Source organism: Saccostrea cucullata, unplaced genomic scaffold, assembly GCF_032062105.1.
Source record: "Saccostrea cucullata isolate Sc308-1 unplaced genomic scaffold, CSIRO_AGI_Scuc_v1 ctg14, whole genome shotgun sequence".
In the NCBI taxonomy this organism is placed as follows: Eukaryota; Metazoa; Mollusca; class Bivalvia; order Ostreida; family Ostreidae; genus Saccostrea; species Saccostrea cuccullata.
The window spans coordinates 985,117-1,006,190 of NW_026941090.1; the positions used below are offsets into that span (position 1 = coordinate 985,117).

The 21,074-nt window shown below is 31.8% G+C and overlaps 1 long non-coding RNA gene across 1 annotated transcript; it reads right to left on the bottom strand.

Annotated features, from left to right (window-relative positions):
• Positions 1 to 1,736: 1,736 nt before the first annotated feature.
• LOC134257124 (uncharacterized) lies at positions 1,737 to 4,433 on the bottom strand. Its single transcript, XR_009989855.1, has 2 exons — positions 4,219 to 4,433; positions 1,737 to 2,266 (listed from the first exon to the last, which is right to left on the bottom strand). It is a non-coding gene; the product is annotated as an uncharacterized LOC134257124 (long non-coding RNA).
• Positions 4,434 to 21,074: the final 16,641 nt, after the last annotated feature.

Here is a 21,074-nt window from a genome sequence, read left to right on the forward strand (position 1 = left end):
AGTTCCTAAGTATTCCATAATTTGAGATACAACGTTGTAGAAGAACTACCTCTTTGTGTTTAAAGGGGCTGGGGGTTGTGGCCATTTTCAGACTATTTTGACCTCCTTTACAAGAAGAGCTCCATATAAATATACACAAAAATTATCAAGTTTTAAATTTAAATTGTAGGAAATTTTTCCTGGCCTAATATATCATATCTAAAATTAATAAGTTATAACTAGTGGTAAATTTGTTGACCTTTAAGCCTCCATCACTGCTCTTGGCCTTCCATGTTAGTAAAGGAATGAAGTATATGGGGATAAAGAACAGTATTCAAGATCAGAAGTTTAGTAAACGATACAAAATGGGAGCACAACAAACACGGACATCCGAAATATCAAAAGTGGGATCAGGTGCCATGGAGCATGGAGGAGTGAGCATTCCCTGCCGACCGGTCGCACCCTCCCTGTGCCCCTTGTTATAATCGTGAAATAACGGCAAAATCCGTCGTAAAAGTGTGTAAAAAGCCCAGTTTGACAACAATTTTTATACGCTATTGCAAGTCACGGTGCTTTTTTTGTTTGCAAAAAGACTTGGTTAGAATATATCGTTTTACAAGTAGAATTGTATTCAATCTAAAGAATCTTTTACGAAAACATGCCTAATTGTTAAAGTTTAATCTTCAGATGCAGTTGTTTTTTCTTTATAATATAGTTTTGGAAAATAGCTTATTTTTCACAAGATATCTAATGAAATCTTTTGAGCCAGCCCTCATTACTGCCATATGTTGCTAGTCAGTGTTTTTTTTTAGATAGTAAATATTAATGAACTTTTCATTTATTTCTTGTTATGTGTTACGTCAAAATTGTTTAAAGTTTGGAGGAATATTAGCATCTAACATTTATCAACCATGTATTTTCGTTAAGTTTAAATAACAAAAACTTAAAATATATTTGAATCATTTGACGTTTAAATTTTCATAGATCACACTGAATTACCAGTAACATAAAAGAAATCGATAATACGAAAGCAACATGAGTTCAGTATTTAAGTTTGTAATGGATTTGTTATTGTATTGAACATGTTGAAGCCATTAAATTTTGCGGCTTTTATTTTGTTTGAATTTATTTTCTTTTTATGTATAGTCATCATCAATTGATTGTGTAATTACTAATTATGTACCTGTAAAGTATGATATCGATGCCTTATATAAGCGATTGTTATTTCTAATTAAGTAAGAATTGAATGACTGATTCATTCATATTTAGCTTCATCGAAAACATATTCACAAGAGAAAACCGCCTATCCAAACAAATGATGTTGAACATGTAATGGGTGTATCGACATTAACGCAAACAACCATATGAAGATAAATACATCCCAATTATAATCATATAACATTTGAACACATACATCACATACATTGAGCATTACAATAGTCAAATTAGTCAAATTTCAGATACTACGGATATTAAACGAATCTACTATGCGACCCAATAATCAAATATAAGTGTCATTCTGACTCTTACAGACTAAAAGTCTTTGATCAGAGCCCCTGGATTGTATCCAAGCAGCTGATATTTCTAGACATATTGTCAAAACCTTCTACTGATATTTTAAATTAAATCAAGGATATATTTATTCATGTTCATATCTTTCCGAAATCTTAAGATTGGACCAAAATTGTAAAATGTATAAAACATGTGTCATTTTTCATGTTATCAAAGACCTATATATAATAAACAAATGCTAAGTATTTAAGTTTAATGTTTTATTCGAGTTGGCAGGTATTGTCCACAGTGGTCTACACAACAGTGGGGCAGCCGGCAAAATGGCATACCCCCAACATCAACATAAGTTGTGCCCTCCCTGACGGGAAAAGTAGCACGCTGGGTTGACCTCATTCGTGCTACGGACACATTTCAACACAAATTGTCTTTTAATTATATTATTTTGCTTTAGATTTACATTATATAAGATATAATTTTCAAAGTCAACATCACATATATCAACATCAATCATCACTTATATCAACATCAACCACAAAAAGTCAACAAAATCAACAGTTCAATGGTTAAATTGAAGGTGACGATTTCGCCAATACGACCACTGTGAAGTATAGTCTACTGTCTGTCCCCGAACTCCTTGAAATCATGGATAAATCGCCAAGTTGACACTTGTTACGCATGGTATTTGGTCAGAGATCATTCCAAAGGTCCTAGAAATGGAAAAAGCGGGCAATCCTGATCAGCACCGTCAGTCTCCTTCAACGAAATCTCTTAATACCTGAAAAGACAAAAACAAAACCACACAGCAGAAAAAGATTCTCAATAACATTTCCATAACTTTAATAAATTGGCTATACCTAACCCATGTAAAACAATGTATACGTAAATTAAACAAACAAAAGGAGAAAGAGTAATACTTAACACCTAGCTCAAGGGTTGAGGTGGGAGGGTATTTCATAATACAGAAAAATAAATCTGATACTTTCATCACCCACCTTTCACTTTCATTGATGCATAGAAAAGGGGAAATAACCCGTAAACCTAGTAACTACGTACTGACACTGCATGGATGGATAAATAAATTCCGGCTTATCTCATTTATTTAATTTTTCACAAAAAGGAGGTGAATGATGACATATAATCAAAGGATATATAGAGCTTAGATAACGACGCATATTATGAGATGAACTCAAATATGCGGTATTATCAAAGACCTATATATAATAAACAAATGCTAAGTATTTAAGTTTAATGTTTTATTCGAGTTGGCAGGTATTGTCCACAGTGGTCTACACAACAGTGGGGCAGCCGGCAAAATGGCATACCCCCAACATCAACATAAGTTGTGCCCTCCCTGACGGGAAAAGTAGCACGCTGGGTTGACCTCATTCGTGCTACGGACACATTTCAACACAAATTGTCTTTTAATTATATTATTTTGCTTTAGATTTACATTATATAAGATATAATTTTCAAAGTCAACATCACATATATCAACATCAATCATCACTTATATCAACATCAACCACAAAAAGTCAACAAAATCAACAGTTCAATGGTTAAATTGAAGGTGACGATTTCGCCACATGGGCACCGTAGGTGCCCACCGCCACCTGGTGGGGGTAGGCAACTTCAATTTAACCACCCACCATGGACTCCTAGCCTACTCAAAACCCCCAGCAACCCATCCATCGTGAACATCACTCTCTCTCATTTCCAACCCACTGTAGATTTATGCTGCATTAAAATAAATCTGGTTACCCTTCAAATTTACCGTGCCTTACCCCCCCCCCCTTTCCCTGATTTTATATCTTTCGAAGTTGTATTGCTTTGGGTCTCTATTTCTATTATTAATATCCAGCTATTTTACTCAGTCAGAAAGAAAGAACTAACTGGACTAATGTAAGAAAATAAAGTAGAAAATATGTCTTAACTAGATTTATCCCTCCTTTTTTATTTATTGGTTTATTCATTTGAATTTTATTTCTTATTCATTTTTAGGTAATTTGAAAGAAAAATTTGTAATATACTTTCCTGCAAAGATTAAAAACAAGATGAATGAGATGAGCACCTATACTCTCTACCCCCCCCCCTTAAAGATGATTAAGTTGTTCCTGTATTGTAGAATAATTTTAAGTGTTCATATTCCCACTCTGTCAAGTGCAGAACATATTTTGTGATATTTTGTAATGTATCTTGCCAGTTCTGAAGAAATGAGCTTATCTAAGTACTACTTTATTTTTTAATCCAAGCTCTTCCGAAGACCATGTAAAATTGATTAAATCTTGTATATACTATTTACCTTTGAAGCCAAGAAACACAATAGGGTACATGTACTTTGTATTTACCCCTAAGCATTTGTTTATGTAGATGGACTGCACCAGACATGTAAGGCACATATGACTAAAATCTTCATTCTAAATCCCTTTCCAGCTAATACTCTATCAAATAGGCATGATCTTACTACACCTTAAGCTTCCTACTTTGGGAATTTTGGGGAGGGACCCCTCCGGGACCCCTCCCCCTTTCCTCCTGCAAAAATATGCTGTGGAATGGGTTATTAAAATTATAAACTTCAAAATTCTTTTTAAGCTGTAAAAAATAGCTTTATGATAGAGAGCATGAAAATTAATATGCTAAATTAGTGTAAACCTATCCTTTCTATAATACCCTAAAATGCTGTCGAAGTTTATTTAATCTTAGCACTATGAAAAGTTAACTCCTACTCACTTGTGGATTTGTATTTGTATCCCCTAGCTAACCTATATTTTACTCCAGCATGCTAGAGGTTCACGACGAGATACTTTTGACTTGGCTCCGAAGTACATAAGGAGCGTAGGGACGTTAACTGGGGCTCTATATGTACATGTAGGAGTAACCTGTATTTGTACCCATTAGCTGATGCATGGATGTAATTTACATGTACATATGCAATTATGCACCGACTAATGCATCTTAATCCCATACAAGAATAATGTGTAAACAGAAAATAATTCAGCTAACTGCTCACATGAGAAGAGGGATAAACACATACCATATTAATACCTGCGAATGGCAACTTGGTTTGAACTGATAATTTCAATGAAGAAATGCCCCTAAGATATGCAAATGTGTAAGCTAACAGTATAAGCGCCTACTATAAAAAAGAAAATATTGTATGAAATGGGTCAGATTATAACTTAGCCTGTGGTATAAAATGTATCTAACACCCACCCCCACCCCCGAATTTGTATATCTATGCTGTTAGGAAATCTCGCCTTATGCGGTTCTTTCATCTTATTTATTTATTTATTTATTTTTAAATCTTATAACTCCACATGAATAAAGCCAGTTACCTAAACAATTTATCCTTTATGAGTTTAAAATCTGTGAATATAGAATTTTAACTGAAGCAAGTTTTATCTGTGTAAAAATAGCAAATCTTTTTTATCTAATAACTTAGAGACACAGCAAAAGCCAACACTGACAAAAATTTAAGCCCTATTTTAAACCTTATACTGGAAGTTTCATTATAACCCTCTTTATTTTATTTATTTGTTTATTTATTTATTATTTTGACCATTCATACAGCATATGCCATAAGGAAAATACATCTATTAGAAAGACCAGCACTGCGAACCTTATTCAAATGAGTCTGCATTGACTTTAGCACCTAAAGAACTCTGTAATTTGTCCCTCATCCCTTTCCGAAACTGAATTACTTGATTAAAACTGGTAAAAGTTCAGGGACTTGAAGTTGCATTTCCTATTTTGAGGTTCACTTTCCCTGATGAGAAAGATAACTCAAAGGAATAAATGTTAATTTCCTAATAATTTTGACAAGATTAGCCTATCAATTATTATCATTTATTTATAATAGTCTTTTATTTGTAGAATTATATTTAAATACATAAAGATTTTTCCTCTTGTATATGCCTTAAAGAACATTGTCGGGAAATAAAAGCCCTTGCTGAAATTTGTATCTCTGTGTGAATTATCGACATTTGTGGAATAGTGTATATAATAAATTGAGTAAAATAAGTTTACCTGATTTTCATGTTAACTTAAGATGGTACAAAACTTTTCATTAAATGAATTTACTAAACACAACTATATAAAATACAAGGCCTTTATGCAGTTAAGGGATGAGAAGGCATTGAATGTATGTGTCTTTATTGTGTTATCATGATATCATCAAACCTGCTCAAATAAGGTACAGGCCCTGTTAGAAAAATTCATAATTATGTTCATATACACTGAAGACGGCTTCCGAATGAACTAACAGCCTGACCTTCATTTATTTCCTTTATTTATAACTTGAAGCAACCAAATCAAAATGTCAACACAGAATATATATGTGAAACAAGCCTTTGACCCCCCTCTTACTTAATCTGAAGACTTATGTATACATATATTAACCAGCAAAATAATAGCTAGACTTGCTAGATAATAGATATCTACATGTACGTAATTAAAATAAAATTCGGGAAATCCTATCTATATCAACTAGTGAAGCATTGAGGCCCTAAATTACTATGCACATTGTTATTATTGGTTGAGTCTGAAGTTGTCCCCCTTTTCAAGCCCCCTAAGAGAAGAGATATCCGAACAGATGAGGATGCTGCTGGTCCTAATATAACTATTAATATGTAGATTTGACATACAATGTACAATTCAACTTGGGTGCATAGAACCTATGCCCCCAGCTTTTACAGCCTGAATTGTTCATTGCTTTTTTTTTTTTTTTTTTTTTTACTCAAAATCTATTTAGTCATCATTCATATTTACTTACCTTGAGTTTTGTCATAGCATGTGTACATGTACAACTGTAAATATGTATAAACAAATACACATCTTATTTCATGTTAAATTCATATACAGAAAAATACATTAATTGTAATATAACAATTAACATTCAAAAGCACCACAATTTGTTCTTTATTTTACTTCAAATTATTTTATTTCACAATTGATTACTGCCTTTGTTGCAATTCTATACCTTCCATGCCTCTCTTTGGACCATTGTTTAGGTTGAATGGCCTTGATTGAAAATTTATATCCTTTAATTAGAGTTCTGTTCCTATGCGAATCAGGGTAAATAACATTTCTAAAGACATGATACAATAGCTTTATCAAACTTTAATTTATTTTCAATCTGTATGTTTTCTATTTATTCACTGTTTTAAGGAAAAGTTTTTTATGTCACAAAATATTTTGAATAAACTGATAAATACAACAAGCCCGAAGTTTTCATAATACAGAAAAATAAATTTGATACTTTCATCACCCACCTTTCACTTTCATTGATGCATAGAAAAGGGGAAATAACCCGTAAACCTAGTAACTACGTACTGACACTGCATGGATGGATAAATAAATTCCGGCTTATCTCATTTATTTAATTTTTCACAAAAAGGAGGTGAATGATGACATATAATCAAAGGATATATAGAGCTTAGATAACGACGCATATTATGAGATGAACTCAAATATGCGGTATTATATATTTGATATGCAGTAGTTTTGCAAGAAAGACGGTTGTGGATAAGTTGTACGATGATTTACTCTCTGAGTATAACGCACATCTGCCACCACAAACTGCACCAAATCAGCCTGTCATAGTGAACACTTCGTTCTTTCTAATTGGGATCGAAGATTTCGATGAAGTGACCGGAAAATTTTCCTTGGTAGGATTCATACATTTTATATGGGAAGACTTCCGATTAAAATGGAATCCCAAGTTATATAATAATGCAACATCTTTAGAAATTCCTGAGACTAATGTATGGAAACCAAATCCGACTCTTATAAATCCCTACATGAAAGTGAAAGATGTGGCTACGGGGTTGGTTCCAGTGACGTATGATGCAAGTGGGTCGGCGTCCTGGATGCCCATTGACGTTATGTCGAGTAGATGTGAGGTAGATATAACATATTATCCTTTCGATACACAAGTCTGTGATTTGCTTTTTTCATGTTGGGGTTATTCTTCATCTTCCATTGAATTAAGGACTATAGACTCTGAAGCTAACTTATTTTTCTATAATAAGCACGGGACTTGGGAACTTGTGAACTCGACATGGACTTCATATCCATATCTTGGACTTCTTATTCTCGATGTAACAATTAGGAGACAACCTGCGTTTGCCGTCTTAAACTTTATAATTCCGCTAGTGTTGATATCAGTTATGAATGTGATGGTTTTTGCTTTGCCAATAGAGAGCGGGGAAAGAGTCTCCTACTCAATCACAGTTCTTCTTGCAATTGCTGTTTTTCTGACACTCGTGGGAAACAATTTACCAAAGGCTTCACATCCAACCTCAATTTTATCTTATTATCTTCTATCAATTTTGATAATAAGTGGAGTCGTTTGCTTCTTTGTCATGCTAAGCTTGTCGATGTTTTATTCCGATGAAAAACGACCAATTCCAAACTTAATCATTCGCATTGTGAACTGCCATTCTTGCAAAAGAAAATCCAATACACGTACGTACACTGACAAAGAGGAATCTCTCGGCGGAGGACGACAATCCAGTAGGGATGTGAACGTTACTTGGAGGATGGTATCAGAATGGTTCGACAGAGTTGCTTTCGGATTTTGTCTTTTTGCCTTGGCCTCCTCTACCATTTTATTCTTCGTTGTAGTTGTGTAATAAAAAGAAAAGCGAAAATAAATTCAAAACGTTTCAAAAACTGGACTTTTTGAAGCACCCTGTTTGTGTTTTGTGTGAAAGTCACCGTGTTTAATTTATATAATAAATGTGTTTTATGTTTCAGTAAATACAGCAGTTTTTTTTTTATTTTCAGAATATTTATTATATAAGATATAGCAATATAAACGATAAACGATTTTTATTTTTGTACTGAATAACAATTAATATCATATTTTATGATGAGTAGTTTCTACGTATTCCATAATTTGAGATACAACATTGTAGAAGAACTACCTCTTTGTGTTTAAAGGGGCTGGGGGTTGTGGCCATTTTCAGACTATTTTGACCTCCTTTAGAAGAAGAGCTCCATACAAATATACACAAACATTATCAAGTTTTAAATTTAGATTGTAGGAAATTTTTCCTGGCCTAATATATCATATCTAAAATTAATAAGTTATAACTAGTGGTAAATTTGTTGATCCTTAAGCCTCCATCACTGCTCTTGGCCTTCCAAGTTAGTAAAGGAATGAAGTATATGGGGATAAAGAACAGTATTCAAGATCAGAAGTTTAGTAAACGATACAAAATGGGAGCAGAACAAACACGGACATCCGAAATATCAGAAGTGGGATCAGGTGCCATGGAAAAGTGAGCATTCCCTGCCGACCGGTCGCACCCTCCCTGTGCCCCTTGTTATAATCGTGAAATAACAGCAAAATCCGTCGTAAAAGTGTGTAAAAAGCCCAGTTTGACAACAATTTTTATACGCTATTGCAAGTCACGGTGCTTTTGTTTTGTTTGCAAAAAGACTTGGTTAGAATATATCGTTTTACAAGTAGAATTGTATTCAATCTAAAGAATCTAAAATTTACGAAAACATGCCTAATTGTTAAAGTTTAAGTTTCAGATGCAGTTGTTCTTTCTTTATAATATAGTTTTGGAAAATAGCTTATTTTTCACAAGATATCTAATGAAATCTTTTGAGCCAGCCCTCATTATTGCCATATGTTGCTAGTCAGGGTTTTTTTTTTAGATAGTAAATATTAATGAACTTTTCATTTATTTCTTGTTATGTGTTATGTCAAAATTGTTTAAAGTTTGGAGGAATATTAGCATCTAACATTTATCAACCATGTATTTTTGTTAAGTTTAGATAACAAAAACTTAAAATATATTTGAATCATTTGACGTTTAAATTTTCATAGATCACACTGAATTACCAGTAACATAAAAGAAATCGATAATACGAAAGCAACATGAGTTCAGTATTTAAGTTTGTAATGGATGTGTTATTGTATTGAACATGTTGAAGCCATTAAATTTGGCGGCTTTTATTTTGTTTGAATTTATTTTCTTTTTATGTATAGTCATCATCAATTGATTGTGTAATTACTAATAAGGTACCTGTAAAGTATGATATCGATGCCTTATATAAGCGATTGTTATTTCTAATTAAGTAAGAATTTAATGACTGATTCATTCATATTTAGCTTCATTGAAAACATATTCACAAGAGAAAATCGCCTATCCAAACAGATGATGCTGAACATGTAATGGGTGTATCGACATTAACGCAAACAACCATATGAAGATAAATACATCCCAATTATAATCAGATAACATTTAAACACATATATCACATACATTGTGTATTACAATAGTCAAATTAGTCAAATTTCAGATACTACGGATATTAAACGAATCTACTATGCGACCCAATAATCAAATATAAGTGTCATCCTGACTCTTACAGACTAAAAGTCTTTGATCAGAGCCCCTGGATTGCATCCAAGCAGCTGATATTTCTAGACAAATTGTCAAAACCTTCCACTGGTATTTTAAATTAAATTATAAAAGGATATATTTATTCATGTTCAGATCTTTCCGAAATCTTAAGATTGGACCAAAATTGTAAAATGTATAAAACATGTGTAATTTTGCATGCTATATATTTGATATGCAGTAGTTTTGCAAGAAAGACGGTTGTGGATAAGTTGTACGATGATTTACTCTCTGAGTATAACGCACATCTATAAACATTTCGTTCTATCTAACTGGGATCGAAGATTTCGATGAAGTGACCGGGAAATTCTCCTTGGTCGAATTCATTCACTTTAGATGGGATGACTTTCGATTAAAATGGAATCCTATTTTATACTACAACACAAGATTTATTGAAATTCCAGAGAAAAATGTATGGAAACCAAATCCGACTCTTATAAATCCGTACATGAAAGTGAAAGATGTGGCTACAGGATTGGTTCCAGTGACGTATAAAGCAAATGGGTCGGCGTCCTGGATGCCCATTTACGTTATGTCAAGTAGATGTGAGGGAGATATAACATATTATCCTTTCGATACTCAAGTCTGTCAGTTGATATTTTCATGCTGGGGCTACTCTATATTTTCCATTCAACTCAGAACCATTGCCTCTAAAGCGAATTTTTTCTTCTATAATAAACACGGGACTTGGGAACTTGCGAACTCGACCTGGAATTTATATCGTTATCTTGGACTTATCATTTTCGATGTAACAATTAGGAGACAACCTGCATTTGCCGTTTTAAACTTTATCCTTCCGCTAGCATTGATATCAGTTATGAATGTGATGGTTTTTGCTTTGCCAATAGAGAGCGGGGAAAGAGTTTCCTACTCAATCACAGTTCTTCTTGCAATTGCTCTTTTTCTTACGCTCTTGGGAAATAATCTACCGAAGACTTCACATCCAACTTCAATTTTATCTTATCATCTTCTATCAATTTTGATAATAAGTGGAGTTGTTTGCTTCTTAGTCATGCTAAGCTTGTCGATGTTTTATTCCGACGAAAAACGACCAATTCCAAACCTAATTGTTCGTACGTACACTGTCAAGGAGGCACTTACCGGCGGGGATGTGAATATTACTTGGAAAATAGTATCAAAATGGTTCGACAAATTTGCTTTGGCATTTTGTTTGTCTGCTTTGGCCTTTTCTACCATTTTATTTTTCGTCCTAGTTATGTAAGAAAGGAAAAAAAACAACATCGTATAAAGTTCGGACTTTTTGCAGCGCCAAAGACCTTTTCAACAGATCACTCACGAATATAAATCTGTTTGAGGGAGGTTCGATCTTTTAATCATAACAAAGGTTTGCGTTTTGGATGAAAGGTGCCGTGTTAAGTTTAAACATCATTTTGGAGCAGATACTGTAGTCAGTAGTGTTTATGTTTTTAGTTTTATTATTACATAGAGCAGTTTTTTGGAGACATTCTCAACTTCTCATTTCCGACATTTTTTTGTCTTTTATTTCTGAAATTTTCGGGTTGTAGATTTTGGTATTGAAGGCAGGATTGAAGACTTCAGTTATAAAAAAGAATTTAAAGAATAAATCGTGAATAATTTTTGTAATCCAAATAATGAGTTTTGCTAAACTATCAATGCAGCGATTACGTAAATAAAGGTACAAGAAAATGTTAATTTTCCGCAATCGCCTTTTCAAATGTTCAGTTTAAGTTTGTATTGAAGAAAATTACAAGGCATATAGAAACAAACATAGTAAAAAACCATAGTCGTTGACGGAATTAAATTGCTTAAATTGCTGGAGAGGTAACCCTTAAAAATTTCGAAAAATAAAAAAACAATTTTCGGAAATCAATGTAAAAATTGTCGGAAATGAAATTTCAAAATATCGAAAAAGCTATTTGATACAATGCAAATAAAATGCGGCGAATGAAATTGTAGATATAGAATATATTGTTCCAACAGAACAAAAGACTTGTACTTAATGCTGTTTTGTTAACATTTTTGATGAATTTCTTGTGATTTTGAATACATTTACCATAAATGAAATAAAATGAGTCTAGATTAAAATATACATGTATCTCAAGTTATCTCATCTACATCGTCGCAAACCACGGTCTAAATGTACGATCCTCTCCCATCCTGGCCGTGGTTGAACGAGGAGAGAATTCTTCGTAGCTCATTAAAATATTGACCAATGCGAATAAAGCATAGTCGGATGATAAACTTAATCGCGACCTTTCAATATCCAATCGCAGTATAGGAAATATTTCTTGTAAACTGTTGACGTCAACTGTTGATTTCAATTGCGATGGAAACAAAACTTGCAACAGAATGAATATGACATCACAATAGGGAGGCGTGAATATTCAAGATTACGACACTTTTTGTGATCAAGCAGCCACGGGTAGGAGAGAGCTATATGCAGACTCCGGACCGTGGCTTGAGACGATGTCTCACCTACAGACCAAATAATAGTAGAGAAATTAAAAAAAAATTCAATGACAACATTTCAGTATGCATATATGCATTTTATGTGTTTGTATCATTTATTAACTCCCCTCTATATACAATGTATGTTTTTCGATAAGCCGCCATGTCGCCCGGGTGGCGTATTGACATTTGACATAAGGTAAAGATCCTATCCTCGCGGTTACTACCGTTGGGAGTTGATCCTTTCGTGGTGCATTCGAATCCCATTTATTTACGCCTAAAGTGCCGAGTACAGGTCAAATTAAATTTCAGCCCTTTGATGAAAAGCGATGACGTCTCTGTCTGAGTAAAAAAATCCTCAAAACAAATTAAACAAACAGACACACTCCATCGTTTTGCCAAAAATATAGTTCGATTTTAAACTCGGTTCATTGTTTTTTATTTGAAGTTGTACAATTATGAAGTGGGAAGAAAATTATCATCTAAGTCTACGTATAAAAGTTGATGCTAACGAACAGTGATCGATAGAAAAATATTAATATAAATGTGTAAAGAGGCCATAAAAACAGACCTCAGGAAATTCTTCAGGTCACTCAGGTTGGAGCAGGTGTTTAGGAGGATTTTGATTCTTGCATATAAAATAATTCAAGTTTTAACAGGTTGGGTTATTCTAAATTCGTTCTCGTCAAGTTAAGAATACGTGCAATATTTATTAGAATAGAAATATGTTAAAATGTCAGTAATATTCATATGCTTAATCAGAGCAATACTACGGAAGCCCTAGAGGGACATTGACTTACTCGTTATAAATTACTTGTTATGACTTATCTATTATAAAGATTTTTTTGCTATAGTGATAACTAAGTGTTAAGTAGATAGGGAGAACGTGGTAGCTTGACTTACGATTACAATAAAATGAGATGTTTTGTTCTAATTTAACTATTTTTTGATGAATTGTAGTAAACAAACTTGCCTGTATCATAATCCTAGAATAAAGATCACTTGTATTGTTATTTGAGCTATTTATTTTTGTTACCGCATGTTTATTTAAACCAAAATCGTGGCATGAGAGGTTAAGTTAAGGCTACTTGTAATTTCAGAAAAGAAAAAGAAATCATATTTTGCCTATGAATTTGTTATTTTTATTGATAAGAAAAAAATGTAAATTATATTCATGTGTTCAATCATTATGCAAACTGGAAGTTACAAAAGAGTTAAGTAACAACTATTAAGTAACAAGAAATAATATTTAGCAAACAAAATTAAGTTAAAACAAAAATATATCAACAGATAAGAATTAGGTAGTCGCATTTGCAAGTTTGTTTACATTGTTTACAACAATGCATCGAAAAATAGTGAAATTAGAATCAGACATCATTTTATAATAAAAGTGAACCGTGCTACCACGTTCTCCTCATCTTCTTAAGGTCAAGATCTAGTAAATGAAAGGTGCCTAAAGATTTATCAAACTTTATAAATAAATTCCTTTATTGATGCTTTACAACTTTAGCTTGGTCAAATAAGGTGTTTTGGGGCATAATTTGTAGGTTAACAAGATGAAAATATTTATTTTAAACTGTCATTTTCAAGGAAAAATTAAGAAAATCAGTCATGAATACGGGAGTTTTTTTAGTAAAAAGGAACTGTATCCAGATTGCCTACAGTGTCTTGGAAAACGGTAATTAGTATGTTCATGGCCTCTTCTTTAAAACAATATCAAATTTAATATAGGTATCCGGTTTACTTTTCATATGATTTCAAATTGAATGACATGAAAATACCCTATTTCTACGTAATTCTGCTAAAGCCATAAAGTACGGGAAAAAGAAAGTTGAAATTGATTATGACGTCATAATGGATCTAGCACCAAAAAATTAGTCTCAAGTTATTTACTAGATCTTGACCTTAACACTTTGTTATACTATTAACTAATCATAAATATTAACTCATCATAAATAAGTCACAACAAATAATTCATCGCAAAGAGGCCTTAACAAGTAAGTCAATGTCCAGGACTTCCGTATTACTGACATTCATGACATTTTTAGTGTTATTAAATGTTATATATAAAAAAAATCTCTCGGATCCTACCGTATTAAATATACATAAAATCATCAATACCAACTTCAAATTCATAAGTCCCTGACATTGCAGCAAAGGGAATCATAGAAATTAAATGTATTTTTTGATCAGATTCAAAAATAGAATATAATACATATAGACTTGGTATCAATCTACTCATGCAAAGTTTAGACTTTTACATTGAACTGGTTAATCAATTATAGCAATTAGAAGTATTCTAGCTATTAATCACAATGCAACGATAAAAGTTTTTCTTATGAACAATGTAAATAAATATTCGCTGATTTACTTTTTCTGAACTGTAAATAAAGTATAATGTGTTAGCATTTTCAGACCCATTTTCATGATTTTTCTGCTAATGGTTCACCAAAGGTGAGCATATCCAAAGATTTTTTTTACAATAGCTCCAAAACTATGTGATCTATAAAGTTTAAACTTTTATAGGGTATAAATATATCCTTGATTAATAGATAGAAAGTATCATTTGAAAACAAATATTGTGAAAGATATATTTTTTGAGAAAAATTATATCAACAATTTTGCATATCTTTTTAAAATTGCACCTGTTTTATGCTGTACTTTTAGTGAAAACCATCATTGTAGAAATAATATATGTTTATCAACGAAGGGAAAGTTGGTCTCTGAAAAGATGTTATTAAAAGCGTGATATGTTTAAAGACAAGACCATTATAAAATTTGCCACTTGCCTTGTACCTTCGGTTTCAAATTTTAACATTTGGACAACTAAACAGGGAAAAACAGCTTTCCAGAGGCTATCGAAGTCCTACTTGCCCTTCATTGATAAACATATTTTGTTTCTGCAATGATGAATTTAACTAAAAGTTCGGATGTTCTAATGTGTATTTTGTAAAAGTACATGCATTTTTTAAAAGAATTTTTCTCGATAAATATTCTTTTTAAGTATTTGTTATACAGTGAAACATTTTATTTTTTATCTGATACATTTATAATCTGTAAAAGTTTTAACTAATATACATGTAAACCACACAGTTTTGAAGCTATTGTTAAAAATTTTTTTTTTTTTTTGGCATGTTGGACTTTGGTTAAACCATAAGTCTAAGTTGTAATTACTGGAGATTTGGATTATCTCCCTTTACAAAATTGGTTTATTTCTCATCTGTATATTTTGTGTATGCTAAAAATTATATGTCATTGTTAATAAAACTCTTGAAAATTTCAAACAAATTTTTAAATGTCATAAAGGTGGCAACATAAGACAATTTGTTTTACAGACTTTGTACTCATGAAAGAGGATAAGATAAGGTGTTCTAGTGTTGAGAGGATTCTGGACATAAATAAGCAATTTGATGGGTAACTGGGCTATCAAAATACTTGTTTCATAAAATTTCATAAAATCAAGCAATTTCTTCCAGAGTGGGGCGCAAATTTGTTAGCTAGGTATCGATCAATAACCAGTGTTTTACAATGTAAAACGCTATAAGAATCAGAAAAAATCTACTTTTTATACTCGATAATATTACAATATTGAGTGTTGAATCTAGCTAACTAGAAGTTACAACTTTAAAATGATTAACCAAACCATTCTTTCACAAAGTAAACACACCAAGGATTCTCTTACATTAAGTAAATCTCCTTTGAACATTTCTTGCCTGATTTAAACTCAAATTATAAACGCTTCATTTATATTTTCAGCGATCGGAGGTCAATGCTCTCATAATGTCAATAACATAACTGTATTACGATTTAAACTATTAATATTTTTTATCCATTGAAATTGATTAAATGAATCCACTCTTTATCATTTTTTTATAATTGGAGAACGCATATCGAATTTATCTTTTTGACTAAGATTTAGGTCGCGCAATATATTTCTTAAACTTGAGAAAAATGACTTTTTTTTATAATTATCCAAAAGATATTTTTTTTAATTAAAAAAACAGTGTTCCGTTGACAGATATTTAAGTCTTTTACCTTATTATATTCAAATAGAATGCGGTTTCTAAATTAAATGATGTTGCTTTCAATAATACGATACTTTTTATTTCAAAAACTGGAGCTAATTCCTGGAAAAAATACCTACGAACACGACATACAAAGTTTATTTACAATGTAAATTTATATAATTGAAATGCTAGCATCTCAGAAAATAAATAATGCTTTTAACTTTTTTCTAAAGGACTTGTTTCTTAAAACTAATCTGCATCAATCATTACCAAGGATAGTTCTATTGATTCTTTCTAATAAAATAATCTGATTAGATAGCTCGTTCTGAAATTAGCAACACGGGCACCTATTTCTTGTAATGGGTGACTTTTTAATTCTCGCTTTGATTTTTGTTAACAGAAAGGCATGTTTGTGGCTGGAGGTTGCATTGTTGACAAAAGTGATGTCTTTCACTGCGTAACAATGTTTGACACTTTAAAATTAGAATAACCTCTGTGTAAATAGATGTTATGAAAGTTGAAGTCAATATACAGGCCGCTTATTAATATTATCCGAGATTTAAGTTGCGCAATGTATTTGAACTCACAAGGACCGAATTCATTTCTCAGCTTATTTATAATCTTGATTGGATATTTGAAATATTTTAAACATTAAATACAAAGTGTGGGGCAAAAAAATGAAACTGATGGAACGCCATATTAACATAATATTCAAATATTCGAACCATTCTTCAAATAATTGTACCTATCGCTGAATGAATTGAAGATAGGTACAATTGAATTAAAGATAGGTACAACTGAATTAAAGAAACTAGTATGCCTAAATGAATTAAATATAGATATACTAATTATATCTATCTATACGTAAGTAAATCTATGTTCAAATAAATTACAACTTTCTATGAAATATCCACAAAGGATATAAAGGTGTGCACAATTCCATAACACCTAAGTTCAGTTTTTTTTCCCGTTATAATGAATGCTCCCTCTAACAACGATGTGACTTGAACATAGAAGGAACTGTATCTATGGGGAGTAGTTGTTCATTCATTAAGATAGGTTCAATTCAATCGCACCTATCTTTAAATCAATTATACCTCTCTTTAGTTCATGGCATTTGTACCTATCTTCAAATCTGTTTTACCTATAATCAAATGAATAAAACAAATGTTTAATTGAATCAAATCGTTTATTTATCTTAACATAGGTACAATAATTTTAAGACCGGTACCATTATTTGAAGATAGGTTCAAATATTTAAATATATGCTAATTTGACGTTCCATGAATAACGCCATGACACTATTTAAAGTGTTGGCAAATATGGTAGATCCTTTCAATCATTTTATTTTTACTATTTGCCAATGTATGCACATAAAAAGAACTAAATAACGTCAGGTGGATTATTTTCACCTTTACAGAAGTAAATCTACTTCTGATGTCTAGGGGATGTTTTAAAGAAAGATTTCGTAAGGACATCCTTCTTACTGGATTTTCTTTTCATGGCAGTCCTATTCAGTTTATTATTTACATGAGGTGCTGCCTAAAACTTGAAAAGAAACGAGTTTTCATAAACTGTAAAAAAAATGAATAAGATTATTTCTGTGTAGATTCTAAAAATAACGAAGTTTTTTTTTTAATAAATTTCATTATACTAAGTGAATGACAGCCTTCAAAATTTAATACTTCAAGAAATAAAGACAGAAACACGAAACCAACAAGGGTGGGAGTTAATCGGAGTCTAAGTTAATTTACGGTAAACTGAAAGGTGACCAAATAATCCCGAAAAACTATTCATTACCTTGACAACAGAGAATTTAAACGGCCAATTTTCTCACGAAAGTAGAGCGAGATCATATAGCTAGAGAGAAACAGCGGGGTATGAAGCGATGATGGTTAATAATGGCCTTGCTGGACATACTTACAAATTGACCAAGAAAAAGAAAGAAGGAATATTAATTTCAACAGGTTTAAGGAGCTGAGGAAGACAATAATATTTTTTTATAAAACTAATTTTCGTATATGATTAAATTTTATTTTGCAAATGAATTAAAATATCTTTTATTTTTTATTCAAACAAATTATTATAATAGGGAGGATACCTTTTTCCTGATTAGCACATTATTATATATTTACTACTGAAGTAAAAAATACAGCTTTATATTTATAAAGAAGACAAAAGTCATACGAAGAAATAAAATGCAAAGTTCAAATCTAGGTAACTATACCCGTTTGCCTAACAATCTTGCAAACCATGCATCTTTTTGTTGTATTCATGGTTATTTCAAAATACTTTGTATTCATAACCATGATTTACACATCTTTTCTTCGTCCCCAAAACAGCAGGGATGTTTTATTTATCGTCTTTCACCTTTATGTCAATAGAAAAAGGAACCTTATACCCAATATCTTGTTATCAACTACAAAGAAAGAGGTTCCACACCGAGGCGCATTTGCAAAAAGTATAGTATTTTACTGCGAAGTAAAACCCAGTCGTCTTTTTGACAAAGTTATTTAAGAACATTTAACGTTTTACCAAGCGATATGTTGAGACCATGAATGATTAAAAAGCAAAGTATTTTATTTGTACATAATTTTTATAAATAATTCCGAAAAACATATTCAAGACCAGTTTTACCATTAAGAACATTTTTATTAGCTTTCAAATTTATTACCTTAATATGATTAACCTAATTAATATTCTCTCTAACTGGCACAGCATTTGTTACATTTTACAGTAATAAAGACCACTTCCTCTTATTCCCTTATGTTTGGAGAGAATTATAAAATATTTTAAACTGAGTTCCACAAATCGAAATAAAAATTAAAGAACTGTGATACCTGCTTTAAAGATCAAAATTGTACAATGTGATTTAAGCTGAATTGCTTGTCTTCCTGATACATGTAATTACATTGCAAGTGAATTTCTATCGTGTCTATAGTGGATGCATTGAAAGACCCACCCATGTATTTACGCAACAATGCCTCTGCCTACTTGAAGATGGTCAAAAATTTCGAAATGACGTCCTTGGGATATTTAAACCCGTAAACCACCCCAGACCCTACACTATCAAAACAGGTTTCACATCATTCAAAGATGCGCTCAATTCTGGTTTTTATCGTCCTTGTGGCATTTGCTTTCTCTCTTCCAATTAAGGTAAGCAATATTTCTTTCATTTCTATTAACAAAATGCAAGGACTACTAGTATTTACACAAGACAAATAATGAATAAAATTATATTTGGGTAATTAATGATGAAATAATATAACATATAACAGGCAGAAATACAAGTTCTAGTCGACTTTTAATGTATTTTATTTTCCTATATACTAGTAATATATGCAGGCCACATTTTTTATCCACCGCATTAGCTGAAAGAGCTGGATGGGATATTAATTAGGGTCTATTTTTCTGTATATATTTCTGTCTTTGTGTAACCCTTTCGTTTCCAAACGATATCTCAAGAAGCTTTTGAACTTTTTCATTGAATTTTCATAACGAGATTTTCTTTTCCACAAAAAAGACTTCTATTGATTTCGAGGTCAAAAAGGACTAATTTTAATCAATGTCATGAATAAATACATTATGTCTGTATGTAACATTTTAGATTTTTGTGCATTAACTCGAGACGAATTTCAGCTTCTGTAATGAAAATTTATAACATGTTTTATTATCATGGCTTCGAATAGACCCCTATTGATTTTTTTTAAATTAAAACGTCACAGCTGAAGGCCATAAAATCATTCTATCTATTTGTGTGTATCACTTCGTTTTTATCTAAGCTAAAATAATAGGTCAAGGTCAAAAACCGTGCATCACAAATAACTTTTACGGTTGATAGTTTTACATTTCTTAAAACTTTTGTTTTCACTAAAATTCAATAGCACAACTCTCTATGACGTACAAGAACCCCATTGATTTTGAGGTCAAAAAGTCAGAGGTCAACTTCATACATTCTGTCAGTGTAAAACACTTTTTCTAAAGTACATCTTCAAACAAAAATTATTGCAAGATTGTGCAATGTTATTCTGGTCAGGTACTTCTTTAACTTTACAAAGACTCCTATTGACTTCAAAACTCTGAAAGGTCAAAGTTCTTACAACCTCTTCTCTTTTCTTGAAGCAGAGAACACACATTCTCTGAATTACCTTCTCTTACCACTTCTCTTGTACTGTTTTTCTTTTTCAACCAAAAGTTTTGAAAACCTTCTATTATACAATTAAAAGAAAAATTAATGACACTGGTAAATATATTTTTATTAATCAGTAATAAATGATATAACAAAATGCCAAATGTAGGTAACATTTCTCGACAAACTTAAAGTAGACTCTGAATTTGAAGGGGAAACGGGAAATTAAGAACTCGGGTAAAATAGCTGTACACATAAGTAATGGTTCCACAAAATAATGGGGTATTATATTTTGGCAAATTTTCTCTTGTTTTAGAGAGGAGATTCAGAAGAGGATTATCAACACTGGGTAGATGTATGGAAAGCCTCAGAATCAGGCAAGTATAGTCAATAATAAAGACTCAACACAAACAATGGTTCAGGGCTGGATAAGGAAATTAAACAATTTTTATGAACTTCATGTGAATAAGTGGTTTGGACATTTTTCCAAAAAAAAAAGTTTACGTTGAATGCACACAGTGGATAACGCTGTTTCTATTATCTTCTTGAAGTTCAAACAGTACACACCACTCGGTTTAAAGTTCCTCATTTTCATCCATTTAA